Below are 21,431 nucleotides of genomic sequence, written 5' to 3'. Positions count from 1 at the left end.
TTGGATTCATGGTGTTATGGACCACCTGGTGTACTCTAGCAGTCCACAGGACAGGATTTCCTAGGGCGCAGAGTCTAAGCCCCAGTCCGCTTGTTCACCAGAGCCCCTGATGGTGGGGATGGGCTTGGAGCTGACAGTGACCAGGTCGCGGCCACTGAGTACACCCACCTGAGGTAGAGGAATCACCAGAGGTAATGACAAGTAGAGAGCCTGACATGAAGAGGCAGACAGGTCTGGAGAGTAGCAGCTAATCCGTGCGGGTCAGATGGATGGCTGAGCAATAGCGTGGTCAAACGGGCCAGGTCGGTAACAGAGGGGTCAGCGTAGTACAAGACAGCAGGCAGAAGAATAGTCAGGTCACTCACCGGGGTCGGTACCAGTAGTCCAGATCAGGTAGGGATATCCAAAAGAGAGGTCAAACTTAGCCAGGGGTCAGAGCAGGAGAAGTCAGCAGGGGTCAGGTCCAGGCAGGTCAGCAACGAATCTCAAACAACGGGAACACAGGAACAAGATCAGACCATACGGCAACTTGTGTCTTTGCAGGGCTGGTTTAAGTAGCCCGCCCTGCACCTGACAGGCGCAGCCTAGGTCCTAGTGCCTGCCCAGCACCGTCATAGGTGACGGGTGCGCCTGGGTCCTAGTACCCTGCTGCCTGCATGTCTTGACAGACACCTACGCATTTGCAGACCCATGCATCGCGATGGTCCCTGACACATGGTAGCCTCAGTCAAAGAATCTCTCCTTCATATCATGCTTCTGTTTTGAAGCTTTATAATGGGAACAATTTCATCTTTTTCTAACCTGCTGTCCTTTTTCACATGTAAGGGGTGGCAGCTGTGTGCTTGAAGGAGAGATCTTTAACTAAGCTTATGATAGGCATGCATATAAATTCTGCCATCCACTACTCCCTGTTACAATAATTAATTTGTTCTGGTTGTTCCTCTCAAGTAAATGTCAAGCTATAATCATTCATGTTTTAATACTCCGAAAAAATTGATAAATAACTTTCAATGTACAATAAAGATTAGATCATCAATGTAACAATAGTAAAACCTGTTCTAATCTCTGTAGGGGTTAATATCTCCAAGAATTTCCCACCACCCCATATGCAAATTAGCATATGTGGGAGCAAATATGGTGTCCATAGAGGCTCCAAGTCTCTAGAGATAATAGTTTCTATCAAAACATAAATAGTTGTGTGTGAGTAAAAACTCCACCTCATCCAAAATGAAAAATTTCAGTTCCATAGAATATTGTGTATATCAATCAAGATGATATTTAAGTCATCATAATCCTGAATTGTGGTGAATATCCGAGTAAAGTGCTGCTACAACACATGTAAGCCACTTAACCTCACTACTCCAAATCTCTTTCTGAAATTTCAAAATCATGTGTTTGGTATCTCCGAGATGGGTTGGCAATCTAGTCATCAAGGGCTGAAGAGAAGTATCAATTAAATCTAGTACCCACTACAGTGGGTTCATCTATAACTGGATAATCCCCCTTGTGAACCTTTGGGAGATGATGAAAATTGGGAATGACAAGATGATCTGCAACAATTTTTTTTTGCCAATTCTTGATCCAGAATGCCAATTGTACCCATCTTGGCTTACTTACTGTTAGTTCAGCCTTGTAACTCTTAGTGGGGTCACCACTAGTTTACTGTATGCGTCACTGTCTGATTAATGCCTGAGATCCTCTTTCTTATAATCATGGGCAATTAAAACTGTTACATCTCCACCCTTTCCTGTATTTTTAATAGCAAGGGAGGAATTCTTCTTTAGTTTAGGATTCCCCTTTCCTTTCTGTGCAGAGTTATTTCTGATCTTCTCAGCCAGAGATGCTAGATCTTTTTCTACATATTTTTTAAATAAATACATTTTCACTCCATGATCATTTATTGGGTAAAAATCAGATCTGAATGTGAGTGGTCAAGATTATGGAATTCTTTTATGAGTAAAATAGGCAAAGTAAAAGAAATAATAAAAGATTACAAGGAGAGTGAACTTTGAAAGACTGAATTGCAATTTCTCATCAGGAGGGCAGGGAGTAGATTGAGCAGATGAATGCACTGGAGGGAAAGAAATGGTAAGAGCAAACTCTTAAAGCATTTAATCTACATACAGAAAAGTCTATTCAGACTTTTAGGTGCCAGTATGGATGATAATGATTGATGCAACAATGGAAGGGAGGATAGCTTCAGCGGCAGAGAAGTACAATTTGTGTATAATTTCATAATTATTAGCCATTTAGCTAAGAAAAAATGGCACTAGCATTTCATAATATGCAGAATTATAGAGCCAATTTTAAATTTGTCAGCTTTCCATAACTTGGGTGCCATAGTGAAAAGATAAGGAGTCTGTAGGAGCAAGTTACCCATTCATTATAAATGGTCCAATATATATCCTCATAACAAAACTTTCTGTGAGCCCACTCTATAAAATGGAATGAGCTCCAAGAGATGAAAGTACGACTTTATTTGTGCCAAAAGTTTGTGGTTGGAGGAGGCAGGCAGTCTATGTTTGCACATTAATTTGGTATAAATTACCTGCAATCTGGGATTTGAATGTATAATATCTTGCCTTGTTTGATATACTCCAATGTAAGGAAGCTTTTGCTGCCACTTAATAATTCAATTGCTTTAGGTGTTTTGATTTGTGATGGGTATTCTAGATGGCTTTTTAGTCGGTGCCCTTTGTTTGCCTGTGATATCGTCTTCCAGAAGTATGGAGGGACGAGCTGATGTACCAGTATGGTGCCCAGGTTCCTTCCAGATGTGATGTCACTGATAGTGATGCCGCATATACCAGCATTTTGATAGATTGCCAACAGATTGATGTGTGGAGTGTCCCGCCTGGCTGTTGGTATTGTTTAATGCGCTGGCAATGGCGGGGCATGGAGGCAATGTCCTGGGTAGTGGCCTGGGTGGGGTTGACTATCCATTTAGGTATAAATGGAGGCTATTGTAGGAGCATCAGTCTTTGTCCCTATTGCACTGAAGACTGTTGCTAAAGATAATCTGGTAGGTATTGAACTTTGGCAATAGCTTATGCGATGGTATGGTTTGTTGCTGTAAGTGTATATTTATGATACCTTCTATTGATTTTTTTTATTGGATACCTGTGCTCCTTTTAAGATCCCTGTTATTAGCAAGATCTTGTGTATATGCTACCTCCTATATAGGGGTTAATGTTGTGTGAATATATACACTCATTGTCCACTTTATTAGGTACACCTGTTCAATTGCTTGGTTACACAAATTGCTAATCAGCCAATCATATGGCAGTGGCTCAGCATTTAGGCATATAAACATGGTGAAGATGACTTGCTCAAGTTCAATCCGATCATCAGAATGAGGAAGAAAGGAGATTTAAGTAACTTTGAATGTGGCATGGTTGTGCATGCCAGACGGGCTGATCTGAGTATTTCAAAAACTTCTGATCAATTTGTGTTACCAAGCAATTGAACAGGTGTACCTAATAAAATGAGCATTGAGTGTATACGTATATTTTTTATTGTTTCAGCCACCTCGATCCTATATGATTACACAATTTTGTTATGTTTGAGACATTATTTATTTTTTATTTCAGGTACTTATATAGCGCCGTCAATTTTACGCAGTGCTTTACACATATATTGTACATTCACATCAGTCCCTAACCCTCAAGGGGCGTACAATCTAAGGTAAATATAAGATGGCTTTAGATTCAGAATGCTTTTAATGAAGATGCCATTTTATTATTATTATTTTTCATAATAAAAATTTATTTTAATTTTTTATACTGTGATCTGCTGTATCGCCTGTTCTTTTGGCACAATTAAAGTCCCACTTTTTTCTCTGGGAGCTCTTTCCATTTTGTGAAGTGGGCTTTCAGAAAGTTTTGCTATGAGGACCATTTTTGTTATAATCTCATTTCTGGGCCTTGTATAAAGGTTTTTGTATTCTGTATTCTTTTTTCTTGGTGGTTTTTGCATACATATCATTATATAATGTATATAATGTTGGTGTCAAAAAATATGAAAATATTTTGTGATATTTTTTTTTTTATGTTTTTCAGAATAAGTGCAGTATATCAATTGAGGGACAGCATGGAGGAAGGTATGGGTATCTGTATTATAGCAATAAGTCAATGTACAGTATCCCCTCAAGACTCTATATTACAAAATAACACAATGCATGTAAACACTTTCACCCCAAAAAGTGTAATAATCTAATGAGTTGATATGCTTATAACCAAACCAAATCAATGGAAATTCCCAATACAAAACATCCAAGTCCTGATATATGAAAAAGTACTTCAAAGTAAATAAAGTCACTCAAAAATAAAAATCATACATAAGTTCAAAGAAAGCGTCCATGTTGAAAAAACAGCCTCCAATACAATTTCAGGAACAAAAAACCTCAAAAAAAGAAAAAACACTCACACAGTGCGTTATCCTTGACAGTTTGAATAAACCACATGTGATTCAAACACAAAATCACTGGTGATCACTAATAGTGTCAGAAAGTGAACAATCGTGTACACGTGTCAGTGAAGCAATTCTGTGCAAACAATGTAATAGCAGAAATGGTGAAAAACTAGTGAAAAATAATTAATAATGAAAATCGAAATAGTGTCCACTTCTAAGGTGTATAATTAAATACCCTTACCAAATACAAAAAAATCACAGGGCTTGTAACCATCAAGGCAGGATGATGTCATATATATTCTACCGCAGAGATCCTCACAGCCCCTTAGATATACTCCTCTCTAAACATCAGTCTCCATACTCCAAAAGATCCTCTGAAGCACTCCTCCTGTGTGTTTGATCGGATTTTCCAGGATCCAAAATGGCAACTCGGTCACTTCCGGTTTCACTGTGCGTCTTGACGTCACTTCCCTTGACGCTCTTATGATTAAGTCCAATGACGAAACGTGTCAAGGGAAGTCATTGGATTTAAAAAATTAAGGTTTGGATGCAGACAGGAGGAGTGCTTTAGAGGATCTCCAGAGGTCTGGCTTCGAGGGATTTGTTGTGTATAGCAATTTGAAAGATAACTATGTAAGCATATAAATAAATTATTATTCTATGGTTATATGCGGATTTACACTATTGTTTATTCCATATATCTGGTGGGCATTGTTTTGGAGTATGGAGACTGGTGTTTAGAGAGGAGTATATCTAAGGGGCTGTGAGGATCTCTGTGGTGGAATATATATGACATCATCCTGTCTTGATGGTTACAAGCCCTGTGATTTTTTTTGTATTTGGGAAAGGTATTTAATTATACACATTAGAAGTGGACACTATTTCTATTTTCATTTTTAATTATTTTTCACAATTTTTTCACCATTTCTGCTGTTATATTTTTTGCATGGGATTGCTTCACTGACACGTGTACACGATTGTTCACTTTCTGACACTTAGTGATCAAGAGTGATTTTGTGTTTGAATGTGGTTTATTCAAACTGTCAAAAATAATGCACTATGTGAGTTTTTTTCTTTTTTTGAGGTTTTTTGTCCCAGAAGTTGTATTGGAGGCTGTTTTTTCAACATGGACGCTTTCTTTGAACTTATGTATGATTTTTATTTTTGAGTAACTTTATTTACTTTGAAGGACTTTTTCATATATCAGGACTTGGATATTTTGTATTGGGTATTTCCATTGATTTGGTTATAAACATATCAACTCATTATATTTGTATTATAGGAAAAGGGTTGAGGAATATTGGAATGTGAATAAGGATCATAGGATTATGGTTGGGTTATAGAAATATTGTTTTGGAAGGGTTTGTGGGTGGTTTTGTTCTCCCTGATGCCATGAAGGTGTGTTTATTTGTGTACATTATGTAAATTATATATTTTTTTTGTTTTTTAAGTTTATGATGTGGTGTTTTTATCTAAAATGTATTTGAATGTACATGTTAGTTTTTGCATTTTATGTTAATTTATGTTAATTTTATAAAAATATTTATTGTATTGATTTTTTTATCCTTGATACATTTTGATAAAAGACTTCAGTGATAGCCTGCTCAGTCTAAGTAGCATGTAGTACCAAAAGTACACTAAGAAGTTTTCACTGACAAAATAACTGTCACCATAGTAAAATATTTTCTAGTAAGAAAAAGTGTGCTAAAACTTCTTTATTTACTTATTCAACTCTGCTGCAGATAAATATTTAATCAAATCCTGTCTGTTGTTGATCTATACATTTCTTCATAAAATACAATGGACCCAACAAATAATGTTACAGAAACACTTTGTAGTTTTTTCCATCACTAATTTAGTTTTCAGCATTGCATGTTTTGGTATGAGGAACCTGTAATACCAAATTTGCTAGTTACTTAAAGTGCATCCAAACCTTAATTTTTTAAATCCTTAAATTTTTCATTCCCTTATGCTGTTCCATATTGCCTATTAGTTTTTAAAATTTCATCTTACTTTTTCTTCTTTCAGGCTGTTGATCTTGATAGGTACAGTTTACTTTTCACTTCCTGTATTGGAAACAGTACCCCACAGACTTTCTAAGAAGAAGATTCATTGTTACCCTTTTGATGCATGCTCCCACTGGGCATTATGAGCTGTCAGTGTAGTCACCACACATTAACACCTTCAGCTAATTAAACAGAGGGAGATCTAAAATGCAGTGCTCCCTCTGTATACCAACAATAAACAGTAGTGTGTCCTTTTTACCTCACTTCTATAAACATGTACCTGCACCTACATATGTCTTTGGAGCACAAAGTAAAGAAGTGTGTAAATGATGTGGCAATATTTAAACATAAAATAGTGAGTATGAACTATATTTTTACAGAAAAAAAATGGGCTGATGTTTTAGCTGAAATTAAGCCTGCACAAATTTAACTTTTGTGTTAAGCTTTTTTGTTTTACTTTAACACCCAAAGGGCCTTTAAGCTGCTTTTGCAATGAAATGTGAGCACTGTTCCCTGCAGGTAAAACAAAGACAAGAGTTTTTAATAAGTATGTGCATTCTAAAATGTATTTTCTAAAATTAAATATCTATGTGATGGGATCCCCGCATCACCAGTTAAACTATAAATGACAGAATGTAGCTTGCATCACCAACAAAATGAAAATGCTCTTCTATACCATACGAGTGCATTGCAATATTTCTAAAGCTAAGAAACTTTCATAGAAAAGCTTTTACAAAACTGCTTTGATTACATGATAGCAGAGTAAAACATCCTTTATAGCTGAAAGGTCTTTGAAAACAAGCAAAAAAAATATATCCAAATATATCTGACACCCAAATGGGTGGACTAGAGGCTGTCAGAACTTGTGTTTTTATATTTCAATTTTGAAAGGGTTCAGACAAATTTTTGTGGAACACAAATGGCAACCAATGTATCTTGGAAATTGTCTGTATTGATGATTTACTGTGTTGTCTAAAATGCTAAATATACATCATAAATCCATCCAACAGATTCCTTATTATGTTCATCCATCTCCACTTCGTAAAGTAACATTTTCTTTTTTCATAAGGCTTATTGAGTAAAAAGAAGCTCATTATAGCAAATGAAATGCAGGCCTGAGCTTGCATTTAATATAATGAACAGTTTCCATTTTCATTACAGATTATATGTAATATTTGTCTGCAATCCAATGATTGCTATATCTAGTTGTGACTAGTGATGGTAATTTAACAAGCATATTTCACAATTTTTAATAACTTTAATCACTCTAGACCAACTTTCCTATTAACACAATAAATAGATTTTATATATGTCGTACTTGTATTATTATAATTATTTATTTTTTATTACTGCAGGGCACAATGCTGAAGACCCAAATTTGTTAAAGGCTAATGCTATGGAATGTTCACTACCAGATAGGGGCACCCTTGTCAGGAAAAAGAGCTATTGACTCTTGCCTGTTTTTATCTTTTTGAACGTATACAGCAGATGATGCAGTCAACAAAATGTTTTATTAACTTGAAGTAAATGTAAGTTTACTAAAACTGAAGAGTGCAAAATCTGATGCAGCTGTGAATGGTAGTCAATCAGCTTCTAACTTCAGATTGTTCAATTAAGCTTTGACAAAACCTGGAAGCTGATTAGTTTCTATGCAGAACTGCACCAGATTTTGCACTCTCAAGTTTTAGTAAATCAATCCCACAATATGTGCATGTTCAACTTAATTTTCTAATTCTGTTACTCAGAGAAAGTTTGTTTTGCTTCAGTAATTTTAGACATTAACTGTTGCTGCTTGGAGAACTGAAAGGTTCTAATAAAGACTATTCCCTTTTCAAACTTTAGAGTTATCGGAGCTGTAAGGCTCCTGCTCCCCAAAGGTCTGCAGTCTCTGGTCATCTCCTGAACTATGTCCGCAGTCTCTGGTCATCTCCTATAATATGTCTGCAGTCTCTAGTCATCTCCTGTACTATGTCCTCAGTCTCTGGTCATCTCCAGTAGTATGTCCGCAGTCTCTGGTCATCTCCTGTAGTATGTTCGCGCAGTCTCTGGTCATCTCCTGTACTATGTCTGCGCAGTCTCTGGTCATCTCCTGTACTATGTTCGCAGTCTCTGGTCATCTCCTCTACTATGTCTGCAGTCCATTGATTCAGAATATTTTTTTTCTTATTTTCCTCATCTAAAATCTAGGTGCATCTTATGGTCAGGTGCGTCTTATGGAGCAAAAAATATGGTAATTAAAAAGCATTTCATAATTTTACTTCCCTCTATAGCCTTAAACTCCATGTAGATGGATATCCCTCCAACAACTTACAATGGTATTGTACCAGCATATACATGTTCAACGCTCAGGAAAGAGAAAAAAAGAGGCAACTTAGACTGTAACAGATTTATTATAAAAACACAAGGTAAAAACAAGGAACACTCACATGGCAGAAGTCCAGTATCCAGCATTGCATGTGTGAACAGTAATGGTGACTTTGCTACTGAAGCTCTGTAAACATATGCAATTACCTGGATTGCTCCAGGAGTTCATACACATTGGAGGATTTATTGATTACTCAAAATTGCACATTGAGATATGGACTATTGTTTCATGTTTATTTTGCTTGATTTTTTTTGCAGGACAGTTTCAATTGGCTGAAAATGTACTAGAAACAAAGAGTATGGACAGATGTCTTACTACTAAATTTAAGAGACTGCAGATGGCACAGCAGTGTAAATGTGGCCAACTGAAGGTATATGTCCATGTTTTTACAAAGATACTACTTTGATTTTTCTTTGATGTTTGTATAACATGTATTTCAGATAGTTCAAGTCGTAAAAGTTTCAATTTGTTTCGTACATTTTACAAAATCAATTCTTAGATCTCCCTATAATATTCTGGTTTTCCTTGCATTTATCCTCTTTCAGATTTGTTGTTATGGCTACAGCTATGTATGCAATGCTTTATATCAATAAAAATTATTTGATCAAGAAAAACTTGGCCAGCAGCATGACAGTTTTTAACAGCAAAACTAGGACCAAATTTACTAGAGACAAGAATCATAGACTAGTTCTCTAATACAACATTAAAAGAAAAGTTTGGAATTGTAAAAAAAAAAAAACATACATACTCACCTAGGTAGATGCAGCATCGGTCTGATGCTGCATCTCTCCCCCATAGCTTCTAAGATTGAGAACTGAGCGATTTAAAGACCGCTGATCGCTCTGTTCTTGGTCTTTAGTGAGCAAAGAGCCTATGAGCCTATGAGTGTCAGTTACCAGCAGGGAAGAAATCACAGAGCCCCGTATAACCTACCTGATGGGGCCCCCTTCGACCTTGCCCTTGACCCCGCCCCTGGCCCCTCCCCTGACTCTGCCTCAAAACAAAATGCAGGCCACCAGTGACCTGTCATTATAGAGAATGGGGCCAGCAACCGCACATAAATGCTGAGAGCCACAGGAGGAACTGCCGCTACCATTTTCACTGTCCCTAAATGCTGGTGTGAATGTAGCCAATGTAGAATGCATTTCACTGTCCTATTATCTTCATCATGATAATCACACAATACAGCTGAAGAGCCCCTGTACTGTGTGATGATGGTGATAAAATTTGGCTGCTGACTGTACAATTCATCATGGGCAACAGCAGGGCATGGCATGGGGGAAAAGTATGTGCGCACTTTGATCTCACTGTACTTTTTGTGAGAATTCTCTGCAGATGATCCCTCTGTGTGCTGACTCCTGCAGATTGACTGCTGCCTCTACCTTCTGCACTGATGATAATGATGATAGCTGTGAGCCTGAGACTGCCACTGTTTTGCCGCTGTTTCCCTAAGACTGAGCTGATCTCTCCTCAGCACTTACTTGCTGAAGGAGGCAGGCAGTGAGGAGGCAGATATTACTCCACCAGCAACAGGGGCTGTGAGGAAGGCCTTTAATTTTATCATCGACAAATGTGGCTCCAGCATGTGGTGCAAATCAGCCTGTGCGCCAGATAAGAAAAAAAGTTCCTCTATTCTATACCTACCAGCAGGGGCGGACTGACCATTTGGAAACTTGGGCACTGCCCGAGGGCCCGGGGTCAGTAGGGGGCCCCATAAGATGCCCCTGGTACCTTTTTCATAGGCTTTTTTGAGTTTGGGTAAGGACACAGGGGCCCCATGATCCCCTATTGCCCGGGGGCCACATGAGTTGTCAGTCCGCCCCTGCCGACCATGCATATACAGTACTACAGGAGATGGTCAGAGGCTGCAGACATAGTACATAAGACAGTCAGAGACTGCAAATATGGTACAGGAGACGATCAGAGACTGCAGACATGGTACAGGTGACAGTCAGAGACTGAAGACATGGTACAGGAGATGGTCAGAAACAGCAGACATACTACAGGAGACTGTCAGAGACTACAGACATGGTACAGGAGACTGTCAAACTACAGACTGCAGACATGGTACAGGGGATGGTCAGAGACTGCAGACATGGTACAGGAGACAGAAACAGCAGACATACTACAGGAGAGGGTCAGAGACTGCAGACATACTACAGGAGACTGTCAGAAACTGCAGACATACTACCAGGGACTGCAAATATTATTATTATTATACAGGATTTATATAGCGCCAACAGTTTGCTCAGCGCTTTACAATATAAATGAGGACAATACAGATCAATACAAGAGTGTTAGGAAGGCCCTGCTCCTTGGAGCTTACAATCTTACAATCTAAGAGTACAGGAGACTGTCAGAGACTGCAAATATAGTACAGGAGACTGTCAGAGACTGCTTTTATGCAATGATGCCTGAACCCGGTGTAAAAGTGTATAATATTGCAGGGCTGCTCCAGTCAACTTAAACCAGCTCTGCAAGATCAAGTCATAAATCCTCTTTACAAAGTACAACAAGTGACAGAAGGCAGAAGCATTTCCAATCTTCCAGTTTTATAAAACAGTCAACTGGTCAAGAGCAGTGCAGGACAGTAAACAGTTAATGAATCTGTGAAGCTGCTAGCCCTAACCAGCAGTAAATCCTCCAAAGCCAACATCAAACAATGTGTCAAAGGATGTGTCACTGATCACTTGTAATGCCAGCCGATCTTATCAGTGTGTTCAGGTGCAGGTTAGATTAGGCAGTTATTAAAAAAAAAAAAAAGTACAGAGTGAGAAAAGACAGAGAGGAGACCACCGGCGGACTGACCATTTGGAAACTCGGGCACTGCCCAAGGGCCCGGGGTCAGTAGGGGGCTCCATGATATGCCCCTGGTACCTTTTTCATAGGGGCAAGGACACAGGGGCAAGGACACAGGGGCAAGGACACAGGGGCCCCATGATCCCCTATTGCCTGGGGGCCCCATGAGTTGTCAGTCCGCCCCTGGGGGAGACATGTATGTATCCTGTGTAACCTGCACTCCTCCTGAACACACTGCTAAGATTGGCTGGCATTACAAGTGATCAGTGACACAGTTGTTTCTGATCATACCTTCTTCTTGTGGCTCCTGGGCTTCAGGTTTTTTGTGTCTCCCCCTTCCAGCGCCCCCATTCAGCCCCACTCCAGCCACCAGCATCTTCCATATACAGTCAAATGTGGAGGGCTGGAGAAGGGGGGAGAGCGTTAATGTTTGCTGATTGGCTAAGGATCGGTGAGAGGAGGATTAACTGTCACTTCAGCCAGTGCAGTGTACTTGTCTTGTTCCTCCCCCATGCTTAGATAAGCAGTGCTATTGGCTGCTATACTAAGCATGTAGAAACCTGAAGCTGCCAGCTTGCTGGACCCCTCTGTCAAAGTGACAGGGTCCGGGCCCCTACACGAGGCCCGGAGATACCCCCTTATCAGCGGCCCTGGTCACCAGCTCCCTTCTCTGTCCCTCCAGTGCTCATTGGAGTACTGGGCTGTGGAGAAAGCAGGAGTGACTGACTGACCCACTGAGAGGCTGAGCCATCTGCTGGTCCAAGAATATGGGTGTATGGTGACTTTAAAGTCGGGATGTTCCCAGAGTCTGGATTGGCTCTGTGATGTCACCCGGCAGCGGGTCTCACCTGAAAATGGGTAGAATGAAGTACACTCCTGTTATCCCCAGGAGAAGTAGAGCTAAAAGAGCTTTGGTCTTACTTCTCTTTTAAGATACAGTCGAAGATACCATGGCATAACACTGGATAGTAGCAGGACAGTATTAATCAGGTATATTAGACCAAAATGTACTAGACACAAAGAGTACAGGCAGGTGTTTAACTACAAGAATTAGGATACTGCAGAGAATAAAGCAGTGTAAATCTGGCCACTAGCAGGACAATTTTAAACAGAGATAACAAACCTATTTCATCTATGGCACTGAGGTGTGGTGAATGTGAGTGATATAATGTGAAGTGGTTTAGGTGCACACTGTCCTTTGTTCTTTTAAATGATGCAGGAATATTGCTTGTTCAGATATTCAACAAATGATTGAGCTAAATGGGTGTTTGGTTGTATCAACCTCCAGCTTCAGTTGAAATGATGCATTTAGCAGTGGTATTGCTACCAGGCAGCAGTATCATTGACTGCATCTACACACAAACACACAGTCAGCCCAGTGATGCTAACCCTTTTAAAAGTGAATGCCTGGAATCACAGAGCTGAAATCCTGTCTGGTTGCTGCGTATGTTGCACAGGCAGATGTATTGGCTGTCAGCACTGTGCTCAAGAATGCTTAACCCCCCTGGCCGTATTCCCGAGTGTAGCTCGGGGTGAAGTTTCAGTACCACAAGCGGTAACCCTGAACTACACTCGGGCTTACCATGCGGCGCTGCTCCGGGATCTGTTCTTCACTTTCCTTGTCCTCCACTCCCGCGATGTCCCTCCTGCAGTGTCCCCGGCAATGTAATCCGGCGGATGCCGGCATCTGTCATCTGCGTTCCGTCCCCTGTGAGCATCGGGACGTACGGGGGACGGAACGGCGGGAAATTTGAAAATGCCAAAAAGTGACATTCACTAAAATCACTAAAATCACATAGTAAAACATTACTGTATCAAAGCATTTCACATACATTTTGTCCCTAGTGCTTTGTCCTGTGCCCTGCCTGCATTTTTACTGTTCTTTCTGCCTGGAAACTGAGAAACGTCCATGGCGTCCAAAAAGCATCCCTTTAGGTCAAAAGCGGTTTTAGACCAGCTAGAGAACAGCGATAGTAAATCAGAACCACTTGCAGAATTGAGTGATAATGATTCGTGGGGGAAATTCGTCATCAGACACTGAAAACGATTTTGCGACTTTGCTCATTTATGTGCAAACTTGTCGCTATATTTCAAATTTCAGTGTTTTTGGTTTGATTATATTATTGAATTAAATTTATTATTATATTTTATGATTATCTATTAAATTATAATTTATGATTTCGAGTTTCAAGTTTTATCCTACCCGGGATGTTTACTAGACTCTTGTTCGGACAGATCTCACTGAGTTATTCCTAAAAATTACAGGGCTACAATAAAAAAAAACATATTTCCAAGCAAAAAAATGTACCGCTTTGAGCACAGAAATATGGACATAATCATACCGCTAGGGAGGTTAAACTGCACTTTTAACAAACTTAGTTTTCCTAAAGAGGCTCAAGCACTGCACCTGACTATATGACATTCAGACATGTCACCAATGCTGAGACTGTGGTTTTACCTGTCCAGCCTCAGTGCCACCACCCAACCATGCCTCTACAGTGCAAGTGCCACTTGAGACAGCAAGCTCAACTGACCTCATGATAAGCATGGCTCTGACCTTGTAAGGACTGATTTTTGTGAGCTAAACAAAGTGCACCACACTTGGGTGTTCCAAAAGAAAACGGTTATAAGCTTCAGGCATTACGTATACCTAATAAGCTGCTACTAGATGAAGTTAAAGAAGCATACACATACTGATTTGATTATTTACTGCTACAGGGCAGCCCCTGTGCGCAGGATCACGTGTATATATATGTAATTCTGCATTTTCAGGTCCCAGACGGTGTTTACTGGTGATCACCGATAGGGAGGAGGGCTGCATTGTTTACCAACAGCCCTCCTCCCTGTCAATTTGTCACACTGCTCTGGATGGCTGAGCAGAGCCATCCAGAGCAGTGTGTTTACAGTGAAGCACACACCCTCTGCCCCCTAGTAAATCACTCCCATAACACAGTTAACTCTTTGATTGCCCCTCATGTTAACCCATTCATGCCCAGTGCCATTAGTACAGTGACAGTGATTTTTCTATTGGTGTCACTGGGGATGTCAGTGACACCAAGTCGGTTCCCCCCAGTGTCAGAATGTCCACCGCAGTCCTGCTATAAGCCACTGATTGCCGCCATAAGTCACTGATCGCCCCCATTATTAGTATAAAAAAACTCTCATATGCAGCAGAGTGCCAGTACTAGTGCCGATCTTCCTTTTGGTGAACTGGCGAACACCAGCGATCTAGTACATCCTGGTCTTTTACATACCAGCACTGCAGTATCACTTGGTGATGTGACGAGTTCCATAAGTGCAGTACAAGCTGGTGTGGTGGTGAGAACAAGTATTGTCCCGCAACCACCAAGAGTTTGCACACAGGCCCGTAGAGCCCCTAGTATTCTTCTGGATGTGCTTGCAAATCCTGATTGGCAGCACACAAATTCTGCAGTACCCGTACTTCCCCCATTCACTGCCCAACCAGGAATTCAGATGAAAACAGAAAATGTAACTACTCCCCTTGATTTTTTTGGAGCTGTTTTTCACGGAAGATCTGTATGCATTGATTGTAGCTCAAAGCAATTAATATGTACAATTTATCACCTCCAACCCAAATTCAAACCTTGCCAGACCATCCGTATGGAAATCCATTACGGTTTCCGAATTAAAATTTTAAAAATTACTAAAAAAAATGAATTGCATTTGTATTGGTCCACAGAGCCAATTCATCATATGCCCGTGTTCTCTGCAGCCATGGCCAGGCATAGATATGAGAGTATAATGTGTTTTATGCATTTGAACGACAATACACTCTGTTGTCCTCGAAGTGACCCTGAATTTGACTGGCTCCACAAAATTCGGCACCTCATAAATCATCTTAACCAAAAATTTGCAGATGTCTATACTTCCCAGAAAAAAATTGGAGTTGATGAGTCCCTCATTAGTTTTTCTGAACGCCTTGCATGCAAACAATTTCTCCCCAGCAAATAAACCAGATATGGGGTCAAGATGTATAAGACCTGTAAGAGGGCAACAGGCTATACATATAAGTTTCAGATTTATGAGGGAAAAGCCCCCCCGGATGCCCAGACTACATGGAGAGTAGTGGAAAGATAGTTTTGTACTTGGTGTCATCCTTTTTCCATATGGGGTACCACTTATAAATGGGCAATTTTTATTCAAGCGTGCCACTATTTAGACATTTGTACAACATTGGAATTGGCACATGTGGCATCGTGCGACCTAATGTGTGCCCACCCTTAGAAGTGGGTGGATGCAGGGAGGTATATTCTAATGGCAGGGATACCACACACTTATTCTTGCTGCATGCAAAAAAAAAAAAGAACATAGCATATATACCTAACAAGGACCAGCGACGTACTGGTACATCACTGGACTTTGAATAGTTATACCTGGATGATTCATTTAAAAGCAATCCTAATGGCTAATTAGCTGCAGGCCTAAACGTATGGCTAACTTTGAGTTTACTATATATTTTATATAGCCGAAAGTAAAAAATATTGTTTTTCTTCAAAATTTTCAGTCTTTTTTTTGTTTATAACACGAAAAATAAAAAGCACAGGTGATCAAATACCACCAAAAGAAATCTCTATTTGTGTGTAAAAAAGGCATACATTTTGTTTGGGTACAGCATTGCATGACCGTGCATTTATCATTTGAAATAGTGCAGTGCCGAATAGTAAAAAGAGGCCTGGCCATTAACCTCCCTGGAGGTATTCCCGAGTGTAGCTTGGGGTAAAGTTTCAGCACCACAAGCGGTAATCCTGAGCTACACTCAGGAACACCTTGCAGCCTTGCTCCGGGATCCCTTCTGCACTTACCTTGTCCTTCGCTCCCACGATGTCCCCCCTGCAGCGTCCCCGACCATCACCTCCAAGTTCCGTTCCCTGCGACGTCTGGACCTACAGGGGACGTAACTGCGACTTTGCTCAGTTATGTGCGAACTTGGCACTCTATTTCAAATTTCAGTGTTTTTGGTTTGATTATATTATTGAATTAAATTTGTTATTATATTATTATTTTTTATGATTATTTATTAAATTATAATGTATGATTTCGTGTTTCAAATTTTATCATACTCGGGATGTTTACTAGACTCTTGTTCGGACAGATTTCAGTGAGTTATTCCTAAAAATTACAGGTCTACAATAAAAAAGCAACATATTTCCATGCAAAAAAACGTACTGTTTTGAGCACAGAAATACTGACATAATCATACCGCTAGGGAGGCCAGGAGGGGTATATCCTCAGGATGGCAAGTGGTTAATATAGGTACTGCCTACTGTGCTTCATTCACAAATGGTAAAACATCTGCAGGTTTCATTTCCATTACATGGGAGCATCCTACTGACAGATAAATTTTTGAACAGGAACACTGTTCTGTCTTTGGATGGTTTTGTGGGTAGGTTGGTAGGTTTTGCGGGGTCTGAGAGTTAGCATTCAGGTTATACAATGATTCATAATAATCTCGAAACACATCATCTATTGATTAGGGCAGGCATGTCCAAAGTCCAGCCCGCGGGCCATTTACGGCCCGGGGGTCGGTTTAATATGGCCCTCCAACAGCCCTCCCTGCTCTGTGTAATGTGGCCCTCCCACGGCCCTCCCTTCTATGGCAGACAGTCTTCTGCTTGAGAGCAGAGAGCAGTGCGCATGCCTGACTGCGGTGCGTTCTCCCTGGTCTGTGTAAATGCGGCTGTCGCACGGCCTTCCCTTCTGTGGCAGAAAGTCTTCTGCTTGAGAGCAGTGCGCATGCGTGACTGCGCCGCGCTGGGAGCGACAGAGGGCGGTGACGTCAGGGCCGGGCTTCCAGCGTGAAGTGTGTTTCTCTACCCCTCCCGGCTGCCGAGCAGAGACTTCAGTTCCAGCTACCTTTTTCACCCTTCACATTAGTGCAGGTAAGTTTTTTTTAAATTTATTTTCAATACATTGTGAAAACTCAGCTGTCAGTTGATCTTAATGTTATGAAATGAAAAGTATGTCGTTTGCAATTAACTTGGCATGGCATAAAATAATTTATTTGCATTTAATTGTAATGGTTCAAAGAATGTTTGGAAAAATGTTCACTTCATTCAATCTGGCCCTCTTTGAAAAAAGTTTGGACACCCTTGGATTAAGGATTATGGACTTTAGCATGAGATGAGTGGTGGATTGAGGAGGATAGTTTAGATTTAGCACACTGATGTTTGAGATGCCTTGCAAGAAATTTACCTGCCCTGTTGTTTTGAGAGTAGTAAGCTTTAATCATTTCAAAAACTTGTCATGACTCAGTGGCAAAATTTCTTTAAAGTGTTACTAAACCCACAACAGTAAAATAGGTCTGTATATTCATTAAAGTATGCTTGTTATACTCACTGTGGAACCTAAGGGGTTAATCCTCTGCATGTAAAAAGGCTGTATGATCCTTTCTTCTCTACTCCTCCTCTTGTTGAAATGACCACTTGATAAAGACTGAACCCGTGGCCACATACACATGCTCAGTTTGTTGTGTATTGCTGCAGAGGTTTTTTTTTCTTGGGAGGGTGCATGTGATCAGCACAGGGCCAATCAGCACTGTCCAGACAGAGGGTAAGAGGTTTCAAATCCTCCTAGAGCAGAAAGAAAACTCCTCCTACTAGCTTTACCAGTGCTCCACTGAAGTCACAAGACTGCTCTAACTGCTGATAAGAAAAGGTATTTAACAGTTTATATTTACTAAAATAATTGCATTTCCATGTTCTGTGTACTATGGGAGACCAGATATAGCGAATGCAGTGTCCTGGGTTTAGTAACACTTTAAGCTCCTCTCTAAGACGTCTAAGTTGATTACCCATCAAAGGAGAGGCCTTATGGGCTGCCTCCAGTTTAGAAATATTTGCCAGAAAAGTATCTACATGCTGCATTTTCTTTCTTTTCTCCCTCTCAGCTGCTTGAATAGAAATACCTTTAGATAAAGGCTTTGTGCACACACCACAGTGTAAATACATTGTCAGTCAAACGAGCATTATGCACAAAATATTTCCTTTTGGCAACAGGCACTATTTAGTAAAAATGTGTTGTTCCTCCATAGACGTTGAGATGAGCTATGATTACCCACATCCAGCACAAGTGTGACTGCAGCATGGTCAGACCATGTTATATTATGGATTGAGACATTCATCACATTTTGCAGCAGCCATTTGTCCATGATGAAAAGATCTATTCTCGAGTATGAGTTGTGCAAGCAAGAAAAAAAAAGTGAAATCTTTCCCATTAGAGTTTAAGCAACGCCAAGGAATGTGGAATTAAAATGGAAGTATCCTCCTGCGCTTTATATAAAAGAATTTCCCTATACTATCCCTATATTGTAGCTGCTGTCACTCGACTAAACCAATAAGTGATCAATATTTAACAAAAATTAGTGAAGCGCTATTATTATCAAAATTAAAAACTACAGTGCCTATTATTATTATTTGTTTTCAGCAAAATACTGTGAACTTAGTCATATAAATGAACAAGAAACCAATTTGGTACAATAATGCCCAGATTTTGTTGAAAAAAAAATTGAAAAGCTGTGCTCATATATAAATATGTGAATAGGTGTACTAATACTCTGTTTGTGGTGTGATTATTAACCGCTTGGTGCTGGCGCCTCCCGGCCCTTTAAGGGTTTCAGAAGCCCGGAGGCGGGGGTTTAGGGTCATGTGACCACCATGATTCGCTGTCACGGTTGTCACATGATCGGGAAAGGTCCCGATCGAAAGAGATCGGGATCTTTCCGTGAGTACCGGACATGTGTACTGGGAGCACGCAGGGCGGGCGCTCTCAGCACATATGTTTTTCTTAATTGCACGCAAATATGCGGCTGCTCAGCATCAAGGCCCAGACGCCGAGAGGCCGCACATTTGCGTGTGTCTGGCGCCAAGAGGTTAAAAAATGCAGGATACGTAACAACTGATTAATTAATATCTTATTGTAAATTCAGTGTTGAAAAATGAAAGGTCCCCTAACCCAATTAATTATTTGATCCTAATTGTTTTATTCTTTCACTCATTAAAGTACAACAGCAGAAAGTTTGACATATTTGTAACAAGTTGTGGGAGGCAATACAAATCTAAATCAGGGATGATTACTAAACTTTTGTTCTAGCATTCTGTTATTTTGCTATACACTGGATAAATACAGCTAAATTGTTGAAAAACTATTAATTTAAAATATGATAAAGTGTACTAAGGATGAAGAAAATATAGTCCATCTTAATACTGTTAATTAACATGGTGAATAATTAATTTGCTCTGTACCACAAAATAAGTGGTATTTGTTTGGCTTATTTAGCATACTGCTTCAGTTCTAGTGGTATAAAATAAATAGTTATTAAAGCATAGGCTGCTGATTATCTTATTTCTGATAGAAGTGTTAAAAAACATTGTATGGAGATATGATATTGATTTTATGCACCTGTACCAAGAAAAACTGTCTGTGCTCGGGAGTCATTTACACAAATAATAATATCAAAACTTGATTGCAGTGTGCTTTGTGTTTCACCGTCAACATTTTATTTTCTATTGTAAACACAATCTAGTCTTTATTATTATACCATAGCCAACAATAAAGTACTGAGCAATTATTTGTTTATAACAAATATAGTTACTCTTGTTTACTTTTATTTGCTGAAATATATATATAGATATATATATATATATATATATATATATGTACAGTATCTCACAGAAGTGAGTACACCCCTCACATTTTTGTAAATATTTTCTTATATCTTTTCATGTGATAACACTGAAGAAATTACACTTTGCTACAATGTAGTGAGTGTACAGCTTGTATAACAGTGTAAATTTGCTGTCCCCTCAAAATGACTCAACACACAGCCATTAATGTCTACACCGCTGGCAATAAAAGTGAGTACACCCCTAAGTGAAAATGTCCAAATTGTGCCCAAAGTGTCAATATTTTGTGTGGCCACCATTATTTTCCAGCACTGCCTTAACCCTCTTGGGCATGGAGTTCACCAGAGCTTCACAGGTTGCCACTGGAGTCCTCTTCCACTCCTCAATGATGACAGCATGGAGCTGGTGGATGCTCAATAGGGTTTAGGTCTGGAGACATGCTTGGCCAGTCCATCACCTTTACCCTCAGCTTCTTTAGCAAGGCAGTGGTCATCTTGGAGGTGCGTTTGGGGTTGTTATCATGTTGAATACTGCCCTGCAGCCCAGTCTCGGAAGGGAGGGGATCATGTTCTGCTTCAGTATGTCACAGTACATGTTGGCATTCATGGTTCTCTCAATGAACTGTAGCTCCCCAGTACCAGCAGCACTCATGCAGCCCCAGACCACGACACTCCCACCACCATGCTTGACTGTAGGCAAGACACACTTGTCTTTGTACTCCTCACCTGGTTGCTGCCACACACGCTTGACACCATCTGAACCAAATAAGTTTATCTTGCTCTCATCAGACCACAGGACATGGTTGAAGTAATCCATGTCCTTAGTCTGCTTGTCTTCAGCAAACTGTTTGCGGGCTTTCTTGTGCATCTTCAGCTGTGGTCCCAGCTGCCTGGAGATCATTGACAAGATCCTCCCGTGTAGTTCTAGGATGATTCCTCACTGTTCTCATGATCATTGACACTCCACGAGGTGAGATCTTGCATTGTGCACCAGACCTACGGAGACTGACAGTTGTTTTGTGTTTCTTTCATTTGCGAATGATTGCACCAACTGTTGTCACCTTCTCACCAAGCTGCTTGGCGATAGTTTGGTAGCCCTGTCCATCCTTGTGTAGGTCTACAATCTTGTCCCAGACATCCTTGGACAGCTCTTTGGTCTTTGCCATGGTGGAGAGTTTGGAATCTGATTGTTTGATTGCTCCTGTGGACA

Source organism: Staurois parvus, unplaced genomic scaffold (genome assembly GCF_062004578.1).
Source record: "Staurois parvus isolate SC_StPar_1 unplaced genomic scaffold, SC_StPar_1.0 ptg000122l, whole genome shotgun sequence".
Taxonomy (NCBI): Eukaryota; Metazoa; Chordata; class Amphibia; order Anura; family Ranidae; genus Staurois; species Staurois parvus.
Note: the sequence above shows the minus strand (reverse complement) of the source record.